Source organism: Balaenoptera physalus (assembly GCF_965194825.1).
Source record: "Balaenoptera physalus genome assembly, chromosome: 2".
NCBI lineage: Eukaryota > Metazoa > Chordata > Mammalia > Artiodactyla > Balaenopteridae > Balaenoptera > Balaenoptera physalus.
The window spans coordinates 141,561,138-141,573,673 of record NC_138883.1 but is presented as its reverse complement, the minus strand read 5'-3'; the positions used below and the strand labels follow the sequence as shown (position 1 = coordinate 141,573,673).

Here is a 12,536-nt window from a genome sequence, read left to right as displayed (position 1 = left end):
CAAATGTGAAGACCCCCTAAATTCTCTTCTTAGAATAATCATCAGCAAAAGCTTAGCAAGGCCATGTGAGACTCAGAGACCTTGGTCAAGTGATATGGAGAATGGGAAACACTCCTAAGGAGAGCAACAAATATCATATTCCCAAATGTTGTTTGGGAAAAATGCTTCACAGAGGCACAGGTGTGAGAGCTGGTTTTTCATGGGGTGAGAGAAAGGAAGGGGTGGGGCCCTTAACAAAGCTTTCCAGACAGGAAGTCCCATCATGAAGGGCAGGGTTCCTCTCTGATGCCCAAGGTCGAGAACAAACAGAGCCGGGGCTGGGGTGCAGGAGACAGGATTCGACATGGTAGAGATGCTGAAAGGTGTATCAGGAAGGCTGGGAGCTTTCCCTGGAGACCAGAGAAAGCACAGCAAGCTTTCCCAGGTAATTCCAGCATGTTCTGCCCAGAGGGCAGGTGAAGAGCCTGAGGGCCAGTGCTCCTCATTTTTTAATGTCCCCACTCTCCCTTCATAGGATGACCTTCAGGGGAGGCCCTCCCCCTCACGCGGCCTCTTCTCAGGCTCAGAGCTGCAGGACAGAGAAGAAAAATATTTGCCCCCAAATAATCCACAAAATGCTTTAAGATCGCCATGTGAAGCTGTTGCCTAAATAAGACTGGTTCTTAGCAGCCTTAGAAACAGAATCGAATATCTAAAATAGATCACCTTCGTAAAAATGAGGCTGAAGCTCTTCCCATACTGTGAAGAAACACTAAGTGAAAGAAGGCAAGGTTCCAAATAGCGTGTATCGTTTGCTACCATTTGTGTAAAAGGGAAAGATAATCATAATGGATTTGCTAAAAGATGTTAGAAAATATCTCGGCTGTGCCTGGAACACCTCTGGAGGATGAAGAAATCAGTAACACTGGTGCCTCTAAGGAATAAAACTAGGTGGTAGGAGTCTGGGGTGGACAGAGATGTATTTACTACTTCACTTTTGCACCTTTCAAATATTTTCTTTCATCATGTAAATGCATTACCTATTAAAACAATTTTTAAAATTAAAAACACTGAAAATTTTAAAATGTAAAATAAAAACAAAATAGTCTTTCTGCAGCAAACCAAACACCCTTGTTAATCTGGACAGCTGTCTTCCTGGCACACACCAGATGCTCAGTTTGTTGAACTTAATGAAGCTCCACTCAAAGACAACAAAAGAAAATCGGAAACCAGGCAAACCCAAGGGTATCAGTGTTCCAATTCTCTAATAAGCTCTTTACCTGTCTGCTACTTAACTATTGCAAAAGATTGGAAAACGGGTCCTTGGATCACAAGCCCTGCACCCAACTGGGCCCAGTGCGCAAGCTTCATGGGTAACAATAGGTCTGGTGGCCTGTCCACACCAGCCATTTTATAAATAGAAAATGTTTAATCCAAAAACATGATGCCTTGGAACCAAGACCACAAAAACAAACATGCAGATATGAAAATGATCCTGAAGGGAGATAATGTCAGCACCTGCAGGGTATCAATGCAGAAATAGCAGCATGAGGGTTAAAAACAACACGCACCGGCCAAAAAGGTTGGAATGTGCAGAGCTGCTATAAAATCCTAATGCCAGAGCACATCAAGAGGCAGCCTAAACTCCCTGTGCTCTGTTTTAGGGACAGCGTAGCCCAAGATGAAACAGAAAGGCTTAAACACCCCTTGCTCCAGTCACCTATGCTCTTAAATTGGTCAAAGAGTACTCAAAACCCACACTGCAATGAAAACCGGAATACTGTAAGCAGTAGGTTAGAGCAGAAATTCTGCCACGTGAATTCCATTATATTGGAAGGCTCTCTCTCCTAGGGCTTTTCAAAGAGCCAGGTTTTAGGCAAAGAACAAGGCAGACTTCACCCCAGTCTTCCATAGGACCAAAGAAATTATTTCGTGCTCTGGACAGGAGCTTGGAACAAGGGCAGTGGGGAACCCCTACACTCTTCGTGGGCCCTGCCAGAGATTCCCAGGAGGAAGGCGGAAGTGGAAGAAGTAAGGAATAACAGCAAATAAGAAGCCCTTTCACCAAGACGTTATGAGAAAAGAGAACAAGAGAGAGAGAGAAAGGGGCCCTTATTAATACACAAAGAAACTAAAACAATTATTCTAAGATGGCTGAGTTCCAGAATGTCCTAAACAAAAAACCCAAACTCAGAATCAACTCTTAGGAAGGTGCCAATCAATAAATAGTGATCATCTTTGCTTCATTCTAGAAAACATGTAAAAACAGAGAAGGGAAAACCCAAAGTGACCGGATTCCTGCAAGAAATAAAGGTGACAGGTATCTTCTGATTAAAAGGGAATTGGATGGCAGACTGAGAGTAGATATTTATCAGAACCGTGAAGGTGATAAAGAGAATGAAGGTGAAAGTAGAAAAGAAAGGGAACTTCCCCAACTAGAATGAGAGGAAAAGACCGTTCCGCTGCAAGTCCCATCTGGTTTATTTCAAGCTCAAGAAAAGAACAGGAAAAATGCAGTAAAATTAGTGAGAGAGCTAGATTACCAGCAAGAATCAGTCATACACTTGTGTTCCTGCCAGGCAAGGCAGGCGTTGCTGGTGCTCTCCCTGCTCCAATGACTAAGTAACTTACTTCAATGCATTTGACACACGATCCCTGAACTTCCGAAAAGCACTTAATACAGTGGCTCATGAAATCTTAATCTGAAAATGTTCACCCATTTATAATCACGCTGCAGCACGCTGACAACTGGGAAATAGGGCCGAACAGAGGGAATAGATATTTGGAAGGATGCCGTGGAGATTGGTATCATCAGGGACTTGGTTTATCACTTTGAAGGATTCCCCCCCCACCCCCTTTTAAAGAGAATGAGATTTGGAGTCTAAGAAGAGTGTAATTACAATGAGAGGACTAACAGAGAAAATGAATTACCTGATTCAATAAAAGACAAAAATAAGAAATAAAATGTGATGTGACTTGGAAAACCCCACAGCCATATGTGCTAAATACAATGAAATCCGAAATATGTTTAATGAACTGGGGGAGAGGAAGCAGGGGAAAAAATTAGCTCCTGATAGAAAATACTGGGTGGTAGGTATGAAGAAAAGCTGTATAAAAAGGCAACAGAAAATCGTATTTGGCAAATCTATAGTGCTTATTGTGTGCCAGGCACTGTTCTAAATGCCTCAGATAGAGCAATCCTCAAAACAACCTTCTAATCTAAGTACCATTATTATTCCTGTTTTATAGGTGAACAAACAGACGCACGGAGAGGTTAAGTAACTTGCCCAAGGTTACAGCTAGTAAGAAGCAGGGCTAGGATACAAATCCAGGCACTCTGGCCCCAAAATCTGTGCTCTTAACCTCTCTAGACTCCCCTAGAATTTCAACACAGAGAGCAAGATAAGTAGTCTAGGAGTGAAATACAAGTCATGCACTGGCTAGATCCAGGGTCAACAGATCATGGTTCTGTGATGACCAGTCAGTCCTGTGACCTCCCCAGGCCTTCGTTTCCTCACCTGTGCATTGAGAAGACGGATTAGACAAGCTCTATCTAAGGTGTCTTCAGCTCTAAAATGCCGCAAGTTCATGCGACAATCAGCAGTATATGGACAGGTCTGCTTTCTGACGGGTTATTCAAAGGTTAATTCATCCTAAAACAAGCAGCAAACTTGCTAGTAAGGTTCTTCCTCTGCCTCCTGACCTTCGCAAGACTATTCCTCTTATTATATAATAATATATATAATTATATATTATATATATAATATATTATATATATAATATGTATAATATATATATTACTCTAATAATAATAGATTATTCCTCTCTTATGCCTCTATTCAGGCAAATGACAGAGGGTAGTGAAAGGGGTACTGCGTGGTTTTTCTTTTGGACTCTGCTTCGTGTGGTTGCAATGAAATGGCCCTCGAAAAGCTCTGGGCCAGATCACATTAACTCTGCCAAACCTACAGTCCCCCCCAGCAACCTCTCAGGAGTCTGATCTTGGAGCCTGCCTTTGGATCTGGTTACTGGAATGCAGGTGAAACTGACACACTGGAGGTGAAGCAACCAAAGGAGAGGAATCAGGAAGATTAAAAGACGCACGCAGCCCACAGTAGTTCAAATTAAGGAGTTTCATAATGGCTAAATGAACCTTATCTTCTTGGTATGGTCCGTTCTCTTTGCTAACACCCACTCTTGAGAGTTGAGACCACAAGTTCATTGTAGATGAATTCAACACCCACTTTCAAACTAATGAGCCCCCAGCAGCGTTCTCCTCAAGGTAGGCATTAAAGGTCAGAGTGCATCTGTGAATGGAGAAGGGCCTTACAGGTGGGTCATGCAGTCCTCCCTTCTAAGCATCCCTGGCAGGTGGCTGTCAACTGGCCTCTGCCTGGTCACTTCCAAGGTCGAGGTGTTGGCTGCCTCGCCTAGCAGGGCCTACGCTGCTGGACAGTTCTCACTGTGGGGAAAGACGACGAAGCGCCTTAGAACAGTGCCTGGCACGTGGGCGAGCTAAATAAGTGTGCCTCCAAGTGGGTCAAAAGCTGCGTCCGTACAACTTGAACCCATCATTCCTGGGTGCCCCCCTGGAGCCCAGAAACGCAGAGGCCCCTCGGATATTCGGGGTTGTAATCAGGTCCCTCGGCCCTCTCCTTGCAGGTGCCGATCCCGGATCTCCATCACCAAGGCTGGAAGAGCCCCTCCCCAGACCCCAGAGGTCCCAAGAGTGCGCACTGATGGAGGGATGGCCGGTAGGGAGGCCGCAGTCGGGGTTGTCCCCATCCTCGGTATCTGAGGCTGAAGGGGACAAAGGGCTTTCAGGAAGGCGTATCCCACCCGATGCGGTCCAGGCTGCCTCCCTCCCCGCCGGCCCTGGGGACCACCGCGGCGCCAGGTGACAGGCCCCCCGAGGATCCCGGGCGCTCAGGCTGCGGCGCGATGGGCCGAGCCACGACAGGGACCGCGGGGCTCAGGGGTTTGGCCCGACTGATCGGGGGCTCAATCGCGGCTTAGCGGAGCTCGCTCCGCCGTGGCTTTACCTGCGTGTGGTTGACTTCTGCGGCCCAGTTCGCCCCCAGTCGGGTTCCCAAAGCTCAGCGGCTGCCGCCGGCGCTCATGGAAATGCAGCCGGAACCCCTGGCCAGTGCAGCTCCCGCCGCTACCGGCCCCGCCCAAGCAACTGCCGCCACGCCCCTGACGACCGCTTCTGCCACGCCCCTAACCACGGAAACCCGCCCGTTCATTGGGCCGCCCAGCCGCTGCTCTACTAGCCCCGTACTTCCATTGTACCCGGAGGGTAGCCCATTGGTCAACGGAGCTGCTCCTCAGAGCGGAGGCGGAGCCCTTAGCGAAGAGCTGCAAGACAATTGGTTATTTTTGACGTCTTTAGCCCATAGGCCGAGACACTATAGGATAAAGCCAGCCCGGAGGGGGCAGGGAAGAGAGGAGGGTTACTAGAGGGGTCTTGTTTGATGTTGACTGAGGCGGGGTGCAAAGAGGGAGGCAATTGTGACCGCAAGCTGGGTTGGGCGATTGGGTAATGTCAGGCGTCGTCTGGGGTTGGGAGGAGGGAGGCCGACTGGTAGTTCAGCTGCCGGGTCTTATGGCTCCAGGCCGACAGGTGGACTCACCTGTAGTCCAGGACACCGGGGCAAAATTTGGGGTCGTGTCCCGGGAGAGAGGAGTCAGGTTAGTGAGTCAGTCGCCAAGCCTCAAGGAGAGGAAAGGATGAAGAGGCAGCGGCTTCTGGCCCCTTCCAGCTAGGAAAGGGTGATGGGGCCGTGCCAGGCAGTGTGGACCTCAGTTATCGTCCCACTGTTCTTTCAGCCCTTAAGATGACCTTCGCCCAGTTGGAGGCAGCCTGGAAGAATGTAGCCTTTGGAATCATATCTAGAATTGAACTCTCTGTTGGCATGTACAGGTTGTACGGTCTTGAGCAAGTCACTTAACCTTTCTGCATGCATCCTGATTTTTTTCATTTGGCAACTGGGAGTAACAATAGTAGTTGATGAGAAGATTAAATAACTCCGGTAAATGCTAAGAGTGCCTGGCACTCAGTAGGCATTCATTCAAGACTAGTTCCCCACCCACTTACACATTGGTTTATGGAATTAGGTCCAGTTCTAAAATTCTGAGTCTGAAACTGCTTTTGCAATGGCATGTGCTTTTGCCACGAATAGAACACTTGACTGTCTTGAAAGGCAACCGCTCTAGGACAGACAGGGCCACCCTACCAAGAGCAGGGGTTGAGATGAGAGTAGCCATTTAGCCAGAGAAGGGAAGTGGTATTTGTATCAATGTTAAATTTTTTCCAACACATTTCAGGATTATGACAAGAAAAAATGGAGCTTCCTTTTTCCTGTTCACCCATCCAAGTGTCCAATGGCTCATGTTTCATCCCTTTGAAGGCTGATCAGCACTGGACCAAAAACCACTGCATAAAAATCTATCTGTCAGGAACTCCTGAAGCCCACTGCCCATTCTGAAGGTGTGGAAGTCCTAGAATGTGAACAGAAATAGACTCTCAAGCCCGAATTTAGCCCCGGATCCTTTGGATCTGCCTTTGAGAGAACCCACACCCGTGGTGTTCTAGGGTGAAGGAGGAGAAAGAATCCTTTGCCATTTCTGTATTTTTGTCATTCCGTTGTCAAAAAAAATTTTTTTTACCTCAGCATTTATTTATTCCTCTATATTCTCTTCTATTTTGGGAAAGAAAAACCCAAAGGATTTTAGTGAGGGACGCCCATAGTTCCAACTCTTTGTGTTAAAACAGTTTGGGCTTCCAGAAAAAAGCTTTAGATCTGTGGCCAGTTGGATGTGTCTGTGTGCACGTGTGTGTTCATGCACTTGGTTCTGCTCCACAGTTTTCCAGTTGTTGTGTCTTTAAATAGCACTGCTTGGTGGCCATACATACATCTGCACGCATGCTGGGGAAACAGGTTTGCTCCTGCTTGTGTTTGCTGAAGGAGACTGAGATGTCTTGTTAGGCCTTGAAAAGCATGAAGTGGCTCCTGATATCCGGGAAGATTTCTCCAGCTTGATTCAGAGCCACAGAAAGCAGCTGTTGGGAGTAGATTGCAGATGGACTTATCATTGTGCAAATGGATTTTTCCACCCATGTCAGGAACACAGGTTCAGCCAAGAGTTCCAGAAAGGGATGTCCATCCAATTCGGGAATTCTAAAGCACAATTGTGTCACCGAGGCTCAAAGAGAGGTGCAGAATGAGGCCAGGCAGAGGAGAAAGGGGAAAAGGACACGTGCATCTTCTCCTTTGCAGCTCTGGCTGGTTTAAATAACCATTACCATTTGCAACACATACAACTGTTTCCTTATTGGTCTCTGGTTTCTGTTTCCTCTCCTCTGCTTTGGCTCTTGCCATATTCTGTTGAATCATACTATTTCCCTCTATAAAGAGTTTCTGTGGGAGGCTGTTTAGGAGACAGAATGAACTCAAGTTTAGTAGCCTGTTGGGATTGAGGATTTGGTGAGGCTTGGCTTGGGGTAACCAGTGGTTAGGACGTGGCTATGAAGTACACTTCTGAAAGCATGAGAGTGCCTTGTTATAAAGGGAACAAGGGAGAGGGTGTGCACCCACTCATATTCTGGAATGACTAAAGCTCCATCAATTTACCTAAGTAGAAGTGGCTCTAAACTCACCTGGGGCCTCTCAGCAGGATTTGCGAAAGTCCTGGAGGTCCTCAGAGAGATAGTGAGCAGTGGAGGTCAGAGAAGGTAGTGAGCTCTGTTTATTCTTTTCTAGCAAAATCAGTGATTCACTCAGCCTGTCATTTTCATTATTCTGTATCCTTAGTGAATGATTGAGAGCAATGGGCTTTGGCCCCTCTGCTGCTGGGGCTTGAATCCTGACTCCGCCTCTCCCAGCCTTGTGACCTTGGGCAAGTACTGCACCTCTCCGTGCCCACTTTTTTCCATAAAATTCAGATGACAGTATTTGTGCTTCCCTCATGGGGTGCTGTGAGGAGCAAATGAGTTAATAGATGTAAAGTGCATCAAACAGTGCCTGCCACATATCTAGCTCTTAATAAATGTTTGCCCTAGTTATTGTAGGAACCCATTTAAGAATCTTTCTCTAGGGACTTACCTGGTGGTCCAGTGGTTAAGACTCTGCACTTCCAATGCTAGGGGGTGCGGGTTCGATCCCTGGTCGGGGAACTAAGATCCCACATGCCTTGTGGGAAGGCCAAAAAAAAAAAAAGAAATATAAAAAAATTTTTTTCTCTAAGTGCTACCTCATTTTCTAAGTTCTGTCCCTCAGAAGTAGTGGTCACAGGACTCAGGATTTGGTTTTATGTAGACTTTATTTTTAAAAATAGTTTTAGATTCACAGTAAAATTGGGCAGCAAGTGCAGAAAATTCTCATTTACCCATTGCCCCAATGCATGCAGGATTTTTTTACTAGTTATATCTACCACCTAGTGAGAGAAGCTTTTCCTTCAGAATACCCTTACCAGAGAGGGTTCAGAGGACTGAGTTAAGGTTTTTTTTCATATTCTTTTCCATTATGGTTTATTACAGGATATTGAATATAGTTCCCTGTGCTCTACAATAGGAACTTGTTGTTTATTCATTCTATATATAATAGTTTGCATCTGCTAATCCCAAACTCCCAATCCATCCCTCCCCTACTCCCCCTCCCCCTTAGCAACCACGAGTCTATTCTCTATGTCTGTGAGTCTGTTTCTGTTTTGTAGATAGGTTCATTTGTGTCATATTTTCGATTCCACATATAGGTGATATCATGGTATTTGTCTTTCTCTTTCTGACTTACTTTACTTAGTATGATAATCTCTAGGTCCATCCATGTTGCTGCAAATGACATTATTTCATTTTTTTGTGGCTGATTAATATTCCATTGTATATATGTACCACATCTTTATCCATTCATCTGTCCTTGGACATTTAGTTTGTTTCCATGTCTTGGCTATTGTGAATAATGCTGCTATGAACATAGGGCTGCATGTATCTTTTCAAATTATAGTTTTGTCCAGATATATGCCCAGGAATGGGATTGCTGGATCATATGGCAACTCTATTTTTATTTTTTTGAGGAAACTCCATGTTTTCCATAGTGGCTGCACCAATTTACATTCCCACCATAAGTTAAGGTTTTTGAGACCAGACCTCGTCAGCATAATCACTCTGAGGGAAATGGGAAGTCTGTGGCTGAGAGAATAGTGATAAAAGCTGCAACCTGGGTGTTCATGAGATTCCCCTCAAGGCCTGAGATAGTTTAGGCTCTGAGGACTCCAAAACTGTCACTTTATTGTCACACCCAGTGCTGCCTGTCTGTAAAGTCTGGGCAGTGAGCTCAGAATGCCCCCAGGACCAGGCCTCCTGGCTAGCTTCTGATTGATAATAGAGATGAAGTTTGTTTAGAAGTTCTAAGTGCCAGCATGCAGTAGTTCCACAGAACTAACTATGGTGAAATTCAAGGGTTTAGCCTCTTTTGTTATTAGGAAAGCTTCCTTCTGGCCAGTCAAACAGTGCTGAACAATAACCTTGTCTGTGATTCGGGGTGCTTCCTTAACCTACATGTGAAGTTGTCTATAGTAAAATCATAGGGTGGCTTTATGCCCAGGACAGTCGTGGTTTATGCCTACTGCCCTGGCAAAATTTGAATAGTGTCCCCAAAATTTGAAAGAGTGTCTTTCACTCTCAAATGGTCTCAGTTTGAAAGATAAATTGGGTGGTAACTTTTACACTTACATACATAGGACCCAGGACTGAAAATTCTCATGTAACACACACACACACACACACACAAAGCTGTTGGAGCCCTATAATGTCTGCAGAGTGTCAGACAGGTGGTTGGCTAAAGATGACTTCTTAGTCACCATGCATTCCTTTTCTTGACGTCATCCTTGATTACAGTAATAAAAATTGAGTTGTTCATGCTGTTAATTCAAGAGGAATCAGGGGCTTCCCTGGTGGCGCAGTGGTTGAGAATCTGCCTGCCAATGCAGGGGACACGGGTTCAAGCCCTGGTCTGGGAAGATCCCACATGCCACGGAGCAACTGGGCCCGTGAGCCACAACTACTGAGCCTGCGCGTCTGGAGCCTGTGCTCCGCAACAAGAGAGGCCACGACAGTGAGAGGCCCGTGCGCCGCGATGAAGAGTGGACCCCGCCCACCACAACTAGAGAAAGCCCTCGCACAGAAACGAAGACCCAACACAGCCAAAAAATAAATAAATAAATAAAATAAATTAAAAAAAAAAAAAAAAAAAGAGGAATCAGTAAAACTTGTGCATTAAGTAAGTGCTTTACAATCCTTTCCTGCATAATTTCATGTTCTTGAGCTATTTTTAAGCTGTTTACATCCTACCAGAGATCCCTATATTGTTTTACCATATATTTGAGTTAACAAGAAAGTAAATATTTTTACCAAGCAAGACATTTAGTATTAGAGAGGAGAACCAGGAAGCGAAGTCCCATCCCTATATAGGGCAAAGGGAAATACTTGAAGAGATGACTAAAAAGGACTGAGCAGTAAGCAATAAAGTGTAATCAACATGAACAGTTATTCTGAGGAGGGAACAATTTCTTCTGATTTCAATTCTTAGAGATTTGAACTGGCCCTTGAAGGTCTATGGGCTGAAGTCAGGCTCGGGTGGCATGACATTCCAGTTGGGGGAGGACAACAGGGACAGAGGCCTCTAAGTGGAAGAATACAAGTTGATTTGTCCAGAGAAGAGTCCAAGTGGAGAATCAATAGGCGAGAAGATGAAAAGATAGAGTGGGCCCATGACAGAGGCCAGTTAATATTTCATCTAAGTTGATGGCTTCCTCTTAGCTGCCTGAGGATTTGGCTGTCCTAGCTCAGTGCATGGCATGCCCCAGGCATCCTAAGCTCCAGGCACCTGCATATCACCTTCATCATTTTGACCCTATCTCTTTACTACCTGCTTATTATTTACTTAATAGTTTCATTAAATTCATTCATTTTTTATATTAAATACCTTCTTCTGTATCATCCTAAATCAGTGGTTCTCAACTGGGGGCAGTTTCACCCACCAAGGGACATTTGGCAATGTCTGGAGACATTTTTTGGTTGTCAGAACTGAAGGGAGTGGTGTTGGTATCTGGTGAGTAGAGGCAAAGGATGCTGCTAAACAGAACAGCTTCCACAGTGAAGAATTATTTGGCCCAAAAGGTCAGTAGTGCTGATGTTGAGAATCCCTGTGGACCTAAGACCTAAGTAATAACATCTATGATATAGCAAGCTTGGTGTGCTGGTTATAGTTATTCTACTCTACATTAAAATAATTTCATAACTATTAAATTTTAAAATGTTCTTCCACGTGCTACTTGATCCAAACAGATATTTGTACACCCATGTTCATAGCAACATTATTCACAATAGCCAAAAGGTGGCAACAACCCAAATGTTCATTGATGGATGAGTGGATAGACAAAGTGTGGTATATACATACTATAGAATACTATCCAACCTTTAAGATGAAGGAAATTCTAACACATGCTACAACATGGATGAACATTGAAGACGTTATGCTAAGTGAAATAAGCCAGTCACAAAAGGACAAATATTGTATGATTCCACTTATATGAAGAGCCTAGAAAAGTCAAATTCATAGAGACAGAAAGAATAGTGGTTACAAGGGACCACGGGAAGGAGGTAATGGGGAGTTATTATTTAATGGGTACAGAGTTTCTGTTTTGCAGGATGAAAAAGTTCTGGAGATGGATGGTGGTGATGGTTGTACAAAAATGTGAATGTGCATAATACCACTGAATTGTATATTTAAAAATGATTGAGAAGCATGAAATTTTTTGATTATAAGTCCAATTTATTTATTTTTGCTTGTGCTTTTGGTATCATATTTAAGAACTTTACCTAGCCCAAGGTCCATGAAGATTTACTTGTATACTTTCTTCTAAGAGTTTTATAGTTTTGGCTCTTACATTTAGGTCTATAATCTATTTTGAGTTAATTTTTGTGTACGATGTGAGGAAGATGCCCAACTTCATTCTTTTGCATGTGAATATCCAGTTGTCCCACACCATTTGTTGAAAAAACTATACTTTTCACCCTGAATGTCACCCTTGCTTGTCAAAAATCAATTAACCAGAAATGTATAGGTTTATTTCTGGACTCTCAAATCTATTTCATTGATCTATATGTCTATCATTATGCCAATATTACACAATGATTACTGAAGTTTTGTAGTAAGTTTTGAAATGGTTAAGTGTGAGTCCTACAAATTTGCTCTCCTTTTTCAAGGTTGTTTTGGCTATTCTGAGTACTCTAATGAATTTTTCACTTCACTTATTGAACTTTTGACTCCAGAATTTCCATTGGTTCTCTTTTATAATTTCTCTTTACTGAGATTCTCTGTTTAATGAGACAGTGTCATCAGACCTTCCTTTACTTCTTTAAACACAGTTTCCTTTAGTTCTTTGACCATATTTATAACAATTATTTTGAAGGCTTTGGTAAGTCTGACAACTGGGCCCTCTCAAAGGCAGTTTCTGATGCCTGATTTTTGTGTGTATAGGTCATACGTTCCTATTTC

The 12,536-nt window shown here is 44.1% G+C and overlaps 1 protein-coding gene across 4 annotated transcripts in view; it reads right to left on the bottom strand.

Moving 5' to 3' along the window:
• ABHD2 (abhydrolase domain containing 2, acylglycerol lipase) overlaps window positions 1–5,176 on the bottom strand; it is a 107,544-nt gene extending 102,368 nt beyond the window's left edge. For 2 of the 4 annotated variants that reach the window (XM_082450941.1, XM_082450940.1), the window contains exon 1: window positions 5,022–5,140. The gene's annotated coding sequence lies outside the window, so the exon portion shown is untranslated. Of the gene's footprint in view, window positions 1–5,021 lie in introns of all 4 variants that reach the window. The other 2 variants (XM_082450939.1, XM_082450943.1) reach the window with 2 other exon arrangements.
• Window positions 5,177–12,536: the final 7,360 nt, after the last annotated feature.